At 48.1% G+C, this 16,272-nt stretch overlaps 2 long non-coding RNA genes across 2 annotated transcripts in view; both read right to left on the bottom strand.

The window, feature by feature from the left end:
• Positions 1–16,272, bottom strand: part of LOC132575936 (uncharacterized) — a 106,471-nt gene that overhangs the window by 13,061 nt on the left and 77,138 nt on the right. Inside the window, exon 2 of the long non-coding RNA XR_009555715.1 lies at positions 7,049–7,084. This is a non-coding gene — a long non-coding RNA (uncharacterized LOC132575936). The remainder of the gene's footprint in view (positions 1–7,048; positions 7,085–16,272) is intronic.
• LOC132576704 (uncharacterized) overlaps positions 10,048–16,272 on the bottom strand; it is a 21,757-nt gene continuing 15,532 nt past the window's right edge. Inside the window, exon 3 of the long non-coding RNA XR_009555767.1 lies at positions 10,048–10,093. This is a non-coding gene — a long non-coding RNA (uncharacterized LOC132576704). The remainder of the gene's footprint in view (positions 10,094–16,272) is intronic.

The raw sequence follows: 16,272 nt of genomic DNA, 5'->3' as shown, positions 1-16,272 counted from the left end.
ATTTCCCCACCTATACAATCCAAGATAACTAAAATATAATTTAACCGATTTTAAAATTCAAGTCAGTTCCAATTTATATAAATCCTTTAAATCAGAGTATATAAAAACATTTATAAACTAAAATTCCAAGAGGTCATACAAGACATGCAGTTTCTTGTTTCTTAGTATGGAACTTCACAAGATAATGGCAAAATTTGGCTATCTGTCTAGAGATAGTTGGACTTGCATCCACCAAAAGTTTCTCCAAACATGCCTCATCCGCGTCTGCCATTGGTTTAACTACAAACGGGGAAACAAACCTATCCCTCTGTACTTGGTGGAAAGGGCATCGAAAAAACATATGGGTCATCGACTCCACCTCTCCCATAGCACAAGGACAGCGTCGGTCTTCATACGGGACTTTTCTATATTTCCCTTCTAGCACCTTTGAGGGCATAGCTGCACATCGAGCCAACGTAAAGGCTCTTCTGTGGGCTGGTACCTCCAAATAAAAAAGTACTTGGCCGTCCTCATAACATATTTGGTCTCAGTAGATGCTAAAAAAGAGGGGGCCTGTTCTAGATCCCTTTGTCTCTCTATATCGCAGATTCTTTGTTTGATAATACTTTTTGCTTTGGCATAGCAGTGAATTCCACATGTTAATCACCCTTTGGGTGAAGAAGTACTTCCTTTTATCCGTTTTAACCCGACTGCTCAGCAATTTCATCGAATGCCCACGAGTTCTTGTATTGTGAGAAAGAGAGAAAAGTACTTCTTTCTCTACTTTCTCCATCCCATGCATTATCTTGTAAACCTCTATCATGTCACCCCGCAGTCGCCGTTTCTCCAAGCTAAAGAGTCCCAAGCGTTTCAACCTTTCTTCATAGGGAAAGTGTTCCAACCCTTTAATCCTTTTAGTTGCCCTTTTCTGCACTTTCTCCAATGCTATAATATCCTTTCTGAGGTGCGGTGACCAGAACTGCACACAGTACTCCAAATGAGACCGCACCATCGATTTATACAGGGGCATTATGATACTGGCTGATTTGTTTTCAATTCCCTTCCTAATAATTCCCAGCATGGCGTTGGCCTTTTTTATTGCAAATGCACACTGTCTCTAGGGGATCTCTAGGGGAGACCCATAAACTGTGCAGTTAAGCCCTTCAGGAGGGATTTGAACCCACATGACATCAATCCTAATCTGCACTCTGGAGCGCTAACCGCTACGGCACCCTGGTTCCTGCTTCTGAAAAGAAAAATACCCGAATGCTCTGAGACTCTAGATTTTTTTGGTTTTGTATATTAACTGTTGCACTTTCTAATGTGGTCCCCATTTTAGGAGGCCCGCCTAAAATCCACCAGGGATCGGGCCTTCTCAATAGCGGCACCCCATTGGTGGAACCAGCTGCCGGAGGAGGTACGGGCCCTGCGGGACCTAGGGCAGTTCCGCAGGGCCTGTAAGACAGCCCTCTTCCGGCGGGCCTATAACACCTAACTGACAATGAGAACACCTCTGGATGGAACAAAATGCTTTTATAGACCGCTGATTTTATCTTATCTTTGTTTTATTAATTATGGTTTTAATTGTATTTGTAAATGTTTTAAATTGAATTGTGTGAATCACTATGCTGTGAGCCGCCCTGAGACACTTCGGTGAGAAGGGCGGGATATAAGTCCACTAAATAAATAAATAAATAAATAAATTGATATGGTTGAATCTGCAGTAGCAAATTATTTAGTATAGGCTATAAACTTGTTAAACCTATAGGCTATAAACTTGTTAAAGCAAAGAGTAGTATAATGTATTTTAATGATGCAGGGAAATCCCCCCCCCCACCGCAGATGTCGACTCTATTTTACTTTTACCCCTTTTCCCTTCTCGCTTTTGTATTCCCCCACCCCTCCACTTTTCAAAATTTCAATAAAATATATATAACTGGATTCTGGAGTGCTAACTGCTACATCCACCCGGGTTCCCGTTTCTGAAAAGAAAAGTTTGCTTGTTTTTTTTATATTAACTGTTGCACTTTCTAATGTGTGCCCCATTTTGATATGGTTGAATCTATAGGAGCAAACTATTTCGTATAACCTATAGGCTATAAACATCTTAAAACAGAGAGCGCCATTATGTATTTTAATGATGCAGGAGGGGGAAAACGATGTTGATTCTATTTTACTTTTACCCTTTTCCCCTTCCTGCTTTTGTATTCCCCCACCCCTCCACTTTTCAAAATTTCAATAAAATATATAGAACCAGATTCTGGAATGCTAACTGCTACACCCACCCGGGTTCCTGTTTCTGAAAGAGAAAAATACCCAAATACTCTGAAGCTCTAGATTTTGGAAACAGCAGGAATAGGACTGTGTTGGCTTCCACGCCAACTGTGCCCAGGAGACGGAGAGACGGTCTGTAAGTGGGTAGGGACCATTCCGGGCACACCTGAAATGTCGTTCGACAGAAGGCTTGGATCACTGATTATCACCCCCTGCTTATAACCCCTCAAGTCCTAAAGTAGACAAAGCAAGAACTGAAGTAGTCCAAACTTGCAAATAAACAAACCCTCAAGTAAATGATCTCCCAGAACATGGTTTTATCCGCCTCCCTGCTCCTTATGTTTTTATTCACGCTTCCTTGGGAGACGGCATTACATATTCCTGAAGGGTGCGCAGACTTTGGGAATTCATTTGCCACTTGCACCGAGCTCTCTTGGAACGCCCGGAGACAAATTGGCCATCGTCTTGGAAACAGAGCATGACTCAAAGAGCAGGATCGCCGACTCTTGTTTCTCCAAACTTTCATTTCCGTCACACCAGCTAAAGAGGGAGGGGAGCTGGGCAAAACTTTGCTCCCTAATGAATCCAAGCGACGGGGTAGATGCCTCAGTTCTTGCGGGGTTCCACTTAGCGGTGCGAACCGCACACCTTTAAAAGGTAAGAATGCTGAACCAGATAACAGGAGGAACTGCAGCCAGCCCTTTCCTTGCGAACTCTGGGGTGACAGGCGGTAGGGTTGTCAGCCTCCAGGGCAGGAGTGGGGAACAGTGGCTCTCCAGACGTTTTTTGCCTACAACTCTCATCAGCCCCAGCCAGCATGGCCAATGGCTGGGGCTGATGGGAATTGGAGGCAAAAAAACTTCTGGAGAGCCACTGTTCCCCACCCCTGCTCCAGGGGGTCCCTGGAGGTCTCCTGGCACGACAACAGATCTCCAGGCTACATGGATCATCCATCCTGGAGAAAATGGCAACTTCAGAGGGTAAATTCTAAGGTATACCACAGATTCTAGGCAAAGTCCTTCCCCAGATTGTCTCCACCGCAGGCACAGCCCCCAAATCTCCAGGAATTCCCCAGGCCAGATCTGGCAACCTTTAGATTTCCGGGCATATACCCTGCACCAGGGCTGATTTTGTAGCAACAGCTCCTTTGCATATAAGGCCACACCTCCCTGATGTAGCCAATCCTCCAAGAGCTGAAACATATGTTGGATCAACATCTGGAGCAGAGGTTCATCAGTAGCTATTAGCCACAGCGTATTGTTGGAACTGTCTGGGGCAGTGATGCTTTGTATTCTTGGTGCTTGGGAGGGGCAACACTGGGAGGGCTTCTAGTGTCCTGGTCCCACTAATGGACCTCCTGATGCAACTGGTTTTTTTGACCACTGTGTGACACAGAGTGTTGGGCTGGAGGGGCCATTGGCCTGATCCAACATGGCTTCTCATGTTCTTATGTGACACAGATTGTTGGACTGGATGGGCCACTGGCCTGGTCCAACATGGCTTCTTATGCTCCTATGGGACATAGAGTGTTGGAATGGAGGGGCCACTGGCCTGATCCAGCATGGCTTCTCATGTTCTTATGTGACACAGAGTGTTGGACTGGATGGGCCACTGGCCTGGTCCAACATGGCTTCTCTTATGTTCTTATGTGACGCAGAGTGTTGGACTGGATGGGCCACTGGCCTGGTCCAACATGGCCTCTCTTATGTGACACAGAGTGTTGGACTGGATGGGCCACTGCCTGATCCAACATGGCTTCTCTTATGTTCTTATGTGACGCAGAGTGTTGGACTGGATGGGCCACTGGCCTGGTCCAACATGGCTTCTCTTATGTTCTTATGTGACACAGAGTGTTGGACTGGATGGGCCACTGGCCTGATCCAACATGGCTTCTCTTATGTTCTTATGTGACGCAGAGTGTTTGACTGGATGGGCCACTGGCCTGGTCCAACATGGCTTCTCTTATGTTCTTATGTGACACAGAGTGTTGGACTGGATGGGCCACTGGCCTGATCCAACATGGCTTCTCTTATGTTCTTATGTGACGCAGAGTGTTGGACTGGATGGGCCATTGACCTGATCCAACATGGCTTCTCTTATGCTCCTATGGGACACAGAGTGTTGGACTGGATGGGCCACTGGCCTGATCCAACATGGCTTCTCTTATGTGACACAGAGTATTGGACTGGAGGGGCCACTGGCCTGATCCAACATGGCTTCTCTTATGTTCTTATGCAACACAGAGTGTTGGACTGGAGGGGCCACTGGCCTGATCCAACATGGCTTCTCTTATGTTCTTATGTGACACAGAGTGTTGGACTGGAGGGGCCACTGGCCTGGTCCAACATGGCTTCTCTTATGTGACACAGAGTGTTGGACTGGATGGGCCACTGGCCTGATCCAACATGGCTTCTCTTATGTGACACAGAGTGTTGGACTGGATGGGCCACTGGCCTGATCCAACATGGCTTCTCTTATGTTCTTATGCAACACAGAGTGTTGGACTGGAGGGGCCACTGGCCTGATCCAACATGGCTTCTCTTATGTTCTTATGTGACACAGAGTGTTGGACTGGAGGGGCCACTGCCTGGTCCAACATGGCTTCTCTTATGTGACACAGAGTGTTGGACTGGAGGGGCCATTGGCCTGGTCCAACATGGCTTCTCTTATATTCTTAAGCTTCCAGCAAGCCCTGTAAAAGGAGCCCTGTAAGCTCTTGGACGAATGGCTACATCAGGGGTGTGTGGCCTAATATGCAAAGGAGCTCCTGCCACAAACTGAGCCCTGCCCTTCACCATCTGTTCTATGCTAGAGGGTACAGAGACTGGGCATCCAAGACTGCAAAAGGGCCATCGTCCTTCGCTCAGATCACCCCAGAAAGGCAGTGGAAGCGCTGAAGAATTCTCCCTTTTCTTGCCTTGGTTTGTTGGGTTTGTTGCCCTGGTTTGTTGGCTTGCTGAAGGCCATCCACCCACCCTCCGCAATCTTGATGCTGGTGCACCTATGGCAGCAATTCTCACCTCATATGTGTAGAAGGTGTTGCTTTATTTTGATGCTGTTCTTCCTTCCTGAACAGCTCTGGTCATTGTGTGTCAGGATTCCTCTGTCCACAAGACCTTGTTGGGCTCTCATTTTTTGGCTACTTTTTGGATGGTCTATGCCAGGGGTGGGCAAACTCGCTTAATGTAAGAGCCAAATAGAAGAAATGTCAGATGTTACAGAGCTGCCAAGACGGGAAGGAAGGGAAGAAGGAATCCTAGAATCATAGAGTTGGAAGGGACCTCTAGGGTCATCTAGTCCAACCCCCTGCAAAATGCAGGAAAATCGCAAACACCTCCCTCTAAATTCACAGGATTTTCATTGCTGTCAGAGGACCATCTAGCCTCAGTTGAAAAACCTCCAAGGAAAGAGAGCCCACCACCTCCCGAGGAAGCCTGTTCCACTGAGGAACCACTCTAACGGTCAGGAAGTTCTTCCTCATGTTGAGTCGGAAACTCTTTTGATTGAATTTCAACCCACCGGTTCTGGTCCTACCTTCCGAGGCCACAGAAAACAATTCCACCTCATCCTCTCTGGGATAGCCCTTCAAGTACTTGAAGATGGTGATCCTATTACCTCTTAGCCACCTCCTCTCCAGGCTAAACATGCCCAGCTCCTTCAGCCTTTCCTCATAGGACTTGGTCTCCAGACTACTCACCATCTTTGTCGCCCTCCTCTGGACCCGTTCCAGCTTGTCTATATCCTTCTTAAAATGTGGTGCCCAAAACTGAACACCATACTCCAGGGGAGGTCTTACCAGAGCAGAGTAAAGCGATATCATCACATTATGTGATCTGGACGTTATACTTCTGTTGATATAGCATTTGCCTTTTTAGCCATCGCATCACACTGTTGACTCATGTTCAGCGTATGATCCACTAAGACCCCTAGATCCTTTTCGCACAGACTACTGCTAAGACAAGTCTCCCCCATCCTATAACCATGCATTGGATTTTTCCTACCTAAATGCAGAACTTTACATTTATCCCTGTTAAAATTCATTTTATTGGTTTTAGCCCAGTTTTCCAGCCTGTCAAGGTCATCCTGTATCCTGTTTCTGTCTTCTTCTGTGTTTGAAACCCCACCCAATTTAGTATCATCTGCAAATTTAATAAGCATTCCCTCTATTCCTTCATCCAAACCATTGATAAAGATGTTGAACAAAACAGGTCCCAGGACAGATCCTTGAGGCACTCCACTTGTCACTCCTCTCCAAGAGGATGAGGAACCACTCACAAGCACTTTTGGGGTGCGATCTGTCAACCAGTGACAGAGCCACCTAACGGTGACAGGATCCAAACCACATTTTACCAACCTGTCAACAAGGATATTATGTGGAACTTTAAGGCAGGAAGGAAGTTAGGGAGGGAGGGAGGATGTATAGTAGGGGTGGCCAAACACCAGCTTGGGAGCCACACGTGGCTCTTTCACTGATATCATGTGGCTTTTGAAGCCTCCACCATCCAGCCAGCCAGTTTGGAGAAGGCATTTTGTCTCTTTAAATCATTTCTCCAAGCCAAGCCAGCGAGCAGCTTGGAGAACACATTTAAAGTTAAAGCTGCTTTCTTTCCACCTCTCCTCCCCCATTTATTTTCCTCCCTCCCTTCATGTCTTGCAGCTCTCGAACATATGTTTGTTGTACGTGACTCTCGTGTTGAGCAAGTTCGGCCGTCCCTGCTCCAAAGGATGATTATGTCAGTTGGTTTAGCCACTGAACCTATTCCCACACTCACAGTCCTCAGTCTTTTCTCCTTACCCTTTCTCCTTTGGGCCCAGGAAAGCCGGCTTCACCCTATCAAATAAGCAACAAAACAGATGGAATCATAAACAAGATCAGCCCTGGCTAGTCTTTGGATGGGAGACCACCATAAAGGATGGTGGCTCAGTGGTAGAGCATCTGCTTGGTAAGCAGAAGGTCCTAGGTTCAATCCCCGGTATCTCCAGTTAAAAGGACCAGGCAGGGGGTGATGGCAAGGATCTCAGCCTGAGACCCTGGAGAGCCATGAAGAGGCCAATAGCTCAGTGACAGAGCATCTGCTTGGTAAGCAGAAGGTCCCAGGTTCAATCCCCAGAATCTCCAGTTAAAAGGACCAGGCAGGAGGTGATGGGAAAGACCTCAGCCTGAGACCCTGGAGAGCCATGAAATGGCCTATAGCTCAGTGATAGAGCATCTGCTCAGCATGCAGAAGGTCCCAGGTTCAATCCCCGGCATCTCCAATTAAAAGGACCAGGCAGGAGGTGATGGGAAAGACCTCAGCCTGAGACCCTGGAGAGCCATGAAATGGCCTATAGCTCAGTGACAGAGCATCTGCTTGGTAAGCAGAAGGTTCCAGGTTCAATCCCCGGCATCTCCAACTCAAAAGGGTCCAGGCAAATAGGTGTAAAAAACCTCAGCTTGAGACCCTTGGGAGCCGGTCTGAGTATTTAGGGGGAGGTGTTTGTGAGTTTCCTGCATTGTGCAGGGGGTTGGACTAGATGGCCCTGGAGGTACCTTCCAACTCTATGATTCTATGAATAGACAATAGACAATACTCGCTTTTGACTGTAAGATCACCATCCTAATATTTTGGTCCAGTTCGTAAGCATGTTGCCTCAGCTCACTGGTGGATGGGGTTTAAGCTTTGGGTGATAAAGCACTAGCTTTACTCACAGAGGGTCCCAGGTTCAAATTCCCGGAACCCCCCTCCCCCGCAGCGGTTAAAGGGTGCCAAGGAGGCATCTGATGCGAAAGATCCTTCTCTGCTAGAAATCCTGGAGAGCTGCTGCCAGTAAGACTAGACAGAACTGACCAAGACAGACCAAGGGGCTTACTCAGTGCAAGGCGATTTCATACATTCGTATAGATATGCCCAGCTAGTCTGAACGTGCCGGCTGAAATCTACAAAAGTCAGTTTTGGTCAGATTCATCACTCTCAGGCCTCAGATTCAGCAGGAGCTCACAGGAGCACAGCTCCTGAACCTTTCTGAGGGTTCCCCCTCTTCCTCCCCACCTACCTTGTCCATTGAATAGCAGGTGAAGCTGCATAACAATCCCTGAATTAGAAGAGTGGCCACCAGCCAGCCACCAGAGTGACTTACAATCTCCTTTATCTTCTTCCCCCACAAGTCACCCTGTGAGGTGGGTGGGGCTGAGAGAGCTCTGACAGAAGCTGCCCTTTCAAGGACAACTCCTGCGAGAGCTATGGCTGACCCAAGGCCATTCCAGCAGGTGCAAGTGCAGGAGTGGGGAATCAAACCCGGTTCTCCCACATAAGAGTTCGCGCACTTCACCACTACACCAAACTGGTTTTCAAGAAGAGGACCGTAGATTTATACCCTACCCTTCTCTCTGAATCAGAGTCTCAGAGCGTCTTACAATCTCCTATGAGAGAGCTCTCACAGCAGCTGCCCTTTCAAGGACAACTCCTACGAGAGTTATGGCTGACCCGAGGCCATTCCAGCAGCTGCAAGTGGAGGAGTGGGGAATCAAACTCGGTTCTCCCAGATAAGAATCCACACACTTAACCACTACACCAAACTGGCTCTCTGAAGAATATATTGGATTTATACCCCGCCCTTTTCTCTGAATCAGAGTCTCAGAGTGACTTACAATCTCCTTTATCTTCTTCCCCCAAAACAGTCACCCCGTGAGGTGGGTGGGGCTGAGAGAGCTCTCACAGCAGCTGCCCTTTCAAGGACAACTCCTACGAGGGCTCTGGCTGACCTAAGGCCATCCCAGCAGCTGCAAGGGGAGGCGTGGGGAATCAAACCCAGTTCTCCCAGATAAGAGTCTGCACACTTCACCACTTCACCAAACTGGCTAGACCAAAGGGTTCCTTTTCCTAGGAAAGCTAACCACAACGCCAGCGCTTGACTACTCACCTTTTCTCCCTTCAGTCCTGCGATGCCATTCGGCCCCTGAAATCATGAGAGTGAAAGAAAGTTTCAACGCTGAGGATACTCTGAAGGAAAGACTGCGCTATGTTGTCATTCCTGAGTCTGAGGGGGAAGCGGCTTTGGCTGTAAGAGCCGAGCACAAAACTCCTCAAGACGAATTTGGTGCGCTGGGAACTCCCTTCATATTTCACCACAGAAACAGCCAATTTCACCCCAAATCCTGCAGTAGCAGTTTTTAAAGTTCCAAAATCTGGCATTCCTTCAGACGAAGGAGCAGCAGTCGGCCTTCATTGCCCTGCACCCACAAACAGGCCTCAAATTCTCACCACACGTAACTCCCTCTTACCATAGGGTTGCCAATTCAAGAAATATCTGGGGACTTTGGAGGTGGAGCCAGGAGACTTTGGGGGTGGAGCCAGGAGACATTGGGGGTGAAGCCAGGAGCAAGGGTGTGACAAGCGTAATTCAACTCCAAGCGAGTTCTGGCCATCACATTTCAAGGGACGGCACACCTTTTCAATGCCTTCCTTCCATAGGAAATAATGAAGGATAGGGGCACCTTCTTTTGGGGCTCATAGAATTAGACCCCCTGGTCCAATCGTTTTGAAACTTGGGGGATATTTTGGGGAGAGGCACTAGATGCTATACTGAAAATTTGGTGCCTCTACCCCAAAAAGCAGCTCCCCCAGAGCCCCGGATACATGCGGATCAATTCTCCATGATTATCTATGGGAATAAATCTCCTTAGGGAATAACAGAATTCCCAGGCACATTTCCCTCCCCTCCCCCCGCTTTCTGACGACCCTGAAGCGGGGGGGGGGGGGGGCTCCAAACCCGGAGATCCCCTGCCCCCACCTGGGGATTGGCCACCCTATCTTACCATCATGCCAACTGGGCCACGGGCTCCTACAATTCCTTCTTCTCCCTGTTAAAAACAGGCAAGGCTTGCATCAGTGGCTTTTTATTGAAATAGATGCTTAGTTAACACTAACAAAACTTGGAAAAAGGAGACAAGAAAGAGGCTGAAGGAGAGGAAGGTAACTGCTCATTTGGTGGAGTGCATACCAGTGTTCCCTCTAAGCTGAGTTAGCATGAGCTAGCTCACAGATTTTTAAACTCAAGCTCATGCATTTTTGTCTTCGCTCCGGAAAAATGGCCCCAGAGAGCAATAGTTTATATGGTAGCTCACCACTTTAATGCCAGTAGCTCACAACGTAGAATTTTTGCTCACAAGACTCTGCAGCTTAGAGGGAAAATTGGTGGTTACGTGCACGGAGACTTATCTGGGAGAACCAGGTTTGATTTCCCACTCCTCCACCTGCAGCTGCTGGAATGGCCTTGGGTAAGCCAGAGCTCTCTTATCTGGGAGAACCGGGTTTGATTCCCCACTCCTCCACTTGCAGCTGCTGGAATGGCCTTGGGTCAGCCAGAGCTCCCTTATTTGGGAGAACCTGGTTTGATTCCCCACCCCTCCACTTGTACCTGCTGGAATGTCCTTGGGTCAGCCAGAGCTCTCTTATTTGGGAGAACCGGGTTTGATTCCCCACTCCTCCACTTGCACCTGCTGGAATGGCCTTGGGTCAGCCATAGTTCTCTTATCTGGGAGAACCGGGTTTGATTCCCCACTCCTCCACTAGCAGCTGCTGGAATGGCCTTGGGTCAGCCATAGCTCTCATAGGAGTTGTCCTTGAAAGGGCAGCTTCAGGAAGAGCTCTCTCAGCCCCACCTACCTCACAAGGTATCTGTTGTGGGGGAGGAAGGTAAAGGAGATTGTGAGCCACTCTGAGATACAGAATGGAGGGCAAGGTATAAATCCAATATTTTCAATATCTCCAAAGTGGCCATTTTCTCCAGGGGATACAACAAATACAGCAACCGGTGTACAATATTCAAATAAATGGAAAAAATTCACCAGAAAACACAACGCTATAGAAAGAGAACACAATATCAACATAAGTAACATCACATAAGTAACATCTTGCCTTCAGAGCCGTTACAGTGAAGAGAAGACTTGACGTTTGTTTACATGATTGATTATTACACTGTGGCTCCACAAAGACTTGGTTTGATTTATGAGAGAGAGAGTGAGCAGAGGAAGGCTTTGAAACTGCCAGCGAGTTCTAGACGTGGCGCGTTCTCTCCTCTTGAGGAACTTTATTATTTGGCTGAGTGTTCTGTTCCTTTTCCATGTTGCTGAAGTCATTACGACTCAAGCAGGACGAGAGTAAAGAATCACAGAAGCTGCATCTCGGAATTAGCCTTGGGATTATCCACCGGGGTGGAATTCTAGCGGGAGCTCCTTTGCATATTAGGCCACACCCCCTTGATGGAGCCAATCCTCCAAGAGCTTACAAAAAAGAGCCTTGTCAGCTCTTGGAGGATTGGCTCCATCAGGGGTGTGTGGCCTAATATGCAAAGGAGCTCCTGCTAGAATTCCACCCCTGGTTTTCCCTTTAAGAGGCAGTAACTCACGGAAGAACGGAAGCTATTCGACATGGACTTTTTGTAGCTGTGCGATTATACGATTTATTATGTGATGTTACCAGGCCTCGGCTTCAGCAGGAGCTCACAGGAGGGCAGCTCCTGAACCTTTCTGAGGGTTCCCCCTCCTCCTCCCCACCTTGCCCATTGATCAGTAGATGCAGCTGCATAACAATCCCTGGATGAGCTCCACCACCTATTTTTCTACAAAACGACCCCAGGATGGTGCGGTCTCATTTGGAATACTGTGTGCAATTCTGGCCAGCGCACCTCAAAAAGGATATTATAGCATTGGAAAAAGTTCAGAAAAGGGCAACTAGAATGATTAAAGGGTTGGAAGGAACACTTTCCCTACGAAGAAAGGTTGAAACACTCGGGGCTCTCTAGCTTGGAGAAACGTCGACTGCGGGGTGACATGATAGAGGTTTACAAGATTATGCATGGGATGGAGAAAGTAGAGAAAGAAGTACTTTTCTCCTTTTCTCACAACACAAGAACTCGTGGGCATTGTAGTGTATCACTAGGATGCCATTACGATATAACGCAATGACGCTAGACCAGGCAAACGCGGCCATGTGCAGAGGCGACTGGGCTGCCCCCAGGCGACTCTGCACAGGGCGCAAAACACCCCGCCCATCACAGGCTGTGGCGGGAAGTTTAACTGGCCAGGATTGGGCTGGCCAGCCAGGAAGGTTGTTCCGGGAATTGTATATAAGCGGGACCCGGCCCGCGTGTTCTCTCTCTTGTAACGTGCCTCCATTAAAGCATGTTGCCCTACCAACGTCTCCTGACTCAGTACGTTACAGGCATTCAATGAAATGGCTGAGCAGTCGGGTTAAAAAGGATAAAAAGGAAGTCCTTCTTCACCCAAAGGGTAACTAACATGTGGAATTCACTGCCACAGGAGGTGGTGGCAGCTACAAGCATAGCCAACTTCAAGAGGGGATTGGATAAAAATATGGAGCAGCGGTCCATCAGTGGCTATTAGCCACAGTGTGTGTGTGTGTGTGTGTGTGTGTACATTGGCCACTGTGTGATACAGATTGTTGGACTGGATGGGCCATTGGCCTGATCCAACATGGCTTCTCTTATGTGACTCAGAGTGTTGACTGGATGGGCCACTGGCCTGATCCAACATGGCTTCTCTTATGTTCTTCTGTGACACAGAGTGTTTGTCAGGCTCTGTAACTCTATCATATTAAAATTATAGAATACTAACCAAATGGACTTTTCATACTAACCCCAAAGCCTTTTATTGTACTGTAGCTAGCATGCATATCAAAGGGGGGGGGGGACGTTTGAAGTGTTAACTTTGTTTAGGTTGTAAAAGGAGCAAAGGAATGCGACCGTTAGTAGATACCGCGGTCGACCAGCATCTTCCCAGAGGCAAAGAGATAAGCAGAAGCTCTCGTGTGAAAGTTTGCACCTTCACTCCCTGTTGTTTTGAGAATAGCGGCTTTGTTTAGATATTGCTTTGAAGTAGATTCCTTAAGACTAAGAGACACCCAGTCCCAGGTATCAGTCTCAACTTTTGTATCCAGCTATGCGTTTCCAATAAAGTATACATTGTTTCAATGAATACTGCCTTGAGTCTCCATCGCCTGACAGTGTTGGACTGGAGGGGCCATTGGCCTGATCCAACATGGCTTCTCTTATGTTCTTCTGTGACACAGAGTGTGTTGGACTGGATGGGTCATTGGCCTGATCCAACATGGCTTCTCTTATGTTCTTCTGTAACACAGAGTGTTGGACTGGATGGGCCACTGGCCTGATCCAACATGGCTTCTCTTATGTTCTTCTGTGACACAGAGTGTTGGACTGGATGGACCATTGGCCTGATCCATCGTGGCTTCTCTTATGTTCTTCTGTGACACAGAGTGTTGGACTGGATGGGTCATTGGCCTGATTCAGCATGGCTTCTTTTATGTTCTTCTGTGACACAGAGTGTTGGACTGGGTGGGCTATTGGCCTGATCCAACAGGGCTTCTCTTATGTTCTTCTGTGACACAGAGTGTTGGACTGGAGGGGCCACTGGCCTGATCCAACATGGCTTCTCTCATGTTCTTATGTGACACAGAGTGTTGGAATGGATGGGCCACTGGCCTGATCCAACATGGCTTCTTTTATGTTCTTCTGTGACACAGAGTGTTGGACTGGATGGGCCACTGGCCTGATCCAACATGGCTTCTCTTATGTTCTTCTGTGACACAGAGTGCTGGACTGAATGGGCCATTGGCCTGATCCAACATGGCTTCTCTTATGTTCTTCTGTGACACAGAGTGTTGGACTGGATGGGCCACTGGCCTGATCCTACATGGCTTCTCTTATGTTCTTATGTGACACAGAGTGTTGGACTGGATGGGCCACTGGCCTGATCCAACATGGCTTCTCTTATGTTCTTATGTGACACAGAGTGCTGGACTGGATGGGCCACTGGCCTGATTCTACATGGCTTCTCTTATGTTATGTTCCACGTATTTCAATTTTCTCCAGGGGGGTTGACCTCTGTCATCTGGAGATCAGTGGTAAAAGTGGGAGATCTCCAATCCCTTGTGAGAACTCAGCATCTGGATCCAACCAAAATGCCTTCTTCAGAAATGCCTTGGCTGCTAACGAAACCTCACAACACCAAGCACGGGTCTTTGAAATCAACAAGCAACATCTGGCCACACTTGACGCATTAATCGTGACGACTTATAAAATGGCAACAAAAGGTTAGAAAGTACGGGACAGATGCGCTAAAGGAATTATGGCCAGCAGGCACAGATTTATGAATAGGTGCATGGGCCTTAAGTTAGCAGCAACCTTTGAGCCTCTTTAAAACTACAGCAACTGAACGATGTGCCGCTGGAATCTGGACTGGCTTTTTGTCGGATCTTGTTTGATGGCTTTTTTGTTCCATTTCGGGGTTTCATTCAGAGTCGGAAATAATCCTGCTGCATTATAAGCAGGGGTGGGATTCTAGCAGGAGCTCCGTTGCCTATTAGGCCACACACCCCCTGACGTAGCCAATCCTCCAGGAGCTTGCAAAAAAAGAGCCTTGTAAACTCTTGGAGGATTGGCTACATTAGGGGTTTGTGGCCTAATAGGCAAATGAGTTCCTGCTGGGGTTTTTCTACTAAAAAAAAGCCCTGGTGAAGACAAGCATATGCTTTCAACCCTCTACGGCAGGGGTGGCCAACGGTAGCTCTCCAGATGTTTTTTGCCTACAATTCCCATCAGCCCCAGCCATTGGCCATGCTGGCTGGGGCTGATGGGAGTTGTAGGCAAAATACATCTAGAGAGCTACCATTGGCCACCCCCGATGTACAGAATGCTGTTAAAAAGTAAATTAGGTGGACAATAACTTCTCTAGAAAGTACATGTTCTTTTGTTTCACCTAGACCTTCAGCTACAGCAATTAACAGGCGACTTTTATTACGTTCGATCCCCGGTAGAAGCTGGGTTTTCAGTTAGCCGGCTCGAGGTTGACTCAGCCTTCCGTCCTTCCGAGGTCGGTCAAATGAGTCCCCAGATTGCTGGGGGGAAGCGTAGAAGACTGAGGAAGGCAAGGGCGAACCACCTTGTAAAAAGTCTGTCGTGAAAACGTTGTGAAAGCAACGTCACCCCAGAGTCGGAAACGACTGGCGCTTGCACGGGGGACCTTTCCTTTATTACCTTTTATTGCTACCCAGACCATACGGTCTTCCAATTTATTACACTGTAGGAGTCAAGTGCACCTTTAAGACCAGCAAAGCTTTATTCAGAACGTACGCTTTCGTGTGCTTCAAGCGCGCAGTGTGCCCGGAGCCTATGAAAGCTGACGTTCTGAATAAAACTTTGCTGGCCTTAAAGGTGCACTTGACTCCTACTTCGTTCTGCTGCTTCAGACCAACACGGCTGCCCGCTTGGATCTTCCGCAGATGGTGACATTCCTACTCCCTGCTTTAACCCCCAGGGCCTGCCTGCTCAGGCCTGATCTACCCGCCAACAGATTTCGTACTGACATTCTCAAGCCTATCGCCTTTCCAGATAACACAGGGAAAGTGGATTTCCTCTGGTAAAAATAAGATAAATGCAAAAAGCGACCACTAGCGTAGATTCTGCAAGGAGCTCAGGGTCTATCTGTTCCTTTTTAATCCTTTCTCCAAGGAGCCCGAGGTGACAAGCATGGTTTTCCCGTCCTCATGTTATCCTCCCAACGACTAGAGCTGCCAACCTCTGTTTAGAAAATCCCTGAAGATTGAGGATGGTGGGGATAAGGAGAAGAAGACGACCGCAGATTTATACCCTGCCCTTCTCTCTGAATCTCAGTCTCAGAGTGGCTCACAATCTCCTTTATCTCCTTCCCGCACAAGAGACACCTGAGCTGAGAGAGCTGAGAGAGCTCTGACAGAAGCTGCCCTTCCGAGGAGAACTCCTGCGAGAGCTATGGCTGACCCAAGCCCATTCCAGCAGCTGCATTTGGAGCAGTGGGGAATCAAACCCCATTCTCCCAGATAAGAGAACACACACTTAACCACTGCACCAAACAGGAAGGAAGGAAGGAAGGAAGGAAGGAAGGAAGGAAGGAAGGAAGGAAGGAAGGAGGAAGGAAGGGGAGGGAGGGAGGGAGGGAGGGAGGGAGGGAGGGAGGGGCCACCT

This window comes from Heteronotia binoei, chromosome 8 (assembly GCF_032191835.1).
Source record: "Heteronotia binoei isolate CCM8104 ecotype False Entrance Well chromosome 8, APGP_CSIRO_Hbin_v1, whole genome shotgun sequence".
NCBI classification, from domain to species: domain Eukaryota; kingdom Metazoa; phylum Chordata; class Lepidosauria; order Squamata; family Gekkonidae; genus Heteronotia; species Heteronotia binoei.
Note: the sequence above shows the minus strand (reverse complement) of the source record. Positions and strands in the feature narration are given on the sequence as shown.